The sequence below is a fragment of the Petaurus breviceps genome, unplaced genomic scaffold (assembly GCF_028583685.1).
Source record: "Petaurus breviceps papuanus isolate PSGF00001 unplaced genomic scaffold, PetGlider_PUasm1.0 140, whole genome shotgun sequence".
NCBI lineage: Eukaryota > Metazoa > Chordata > Mammalia > Diprotodontia > Petauridae > Petaurus > Petaurus breviceps.
Genome location: NW_027185698.1, coordinates 16,475,007 through 16,475,481, shown reverse-complemented (window position 1 = coordinate 16,475,481; position 475 = coordinate 16,475,007).

The following is a 475-nucleotide window of genomic DNA, read 5'->3' as shown; positions in this document are numbered from 1 at the left end:
ATTTGGACCTTACTCACTCACGACAGTCCTCTGTTTATGTTTGATACTAAAAAAGAGATATTCAAATGAGATCCTTCAATAGTTAACAAAAGGAGATTTACTTAACCATAGCAAGAGAAGGATATGTCAAAAAGGATATGCCTGGAGTTGATTCAACATAAAAATGCTCCCTTATTGGGTTCAGAGAGAACCTGGAGCTCCTTCCCCAGTTCTTCCCCAGTCCTTCCACGGGTCACTCAAGTGACCAGGAAACTGTCTTAGTGTTTAGTTCTCCTAGCCTAGTCTTAAGGATAGTTCTAATATCTTTAAAGGAAATCTAGCTTAACCTGCTGGGGGGGGGGGGGGGGGGGGGGGGGGGGGGTTGCCTCCCCCGCGCGCTAAAAAAAAAAAAAAACAAATAAGCAGGAGGGGAGAAAAAAAAAAAAAAAGAGGAAGAGAAAAAAAGCAAAAAACGCAAAAGAGCACGTCAGTGTTA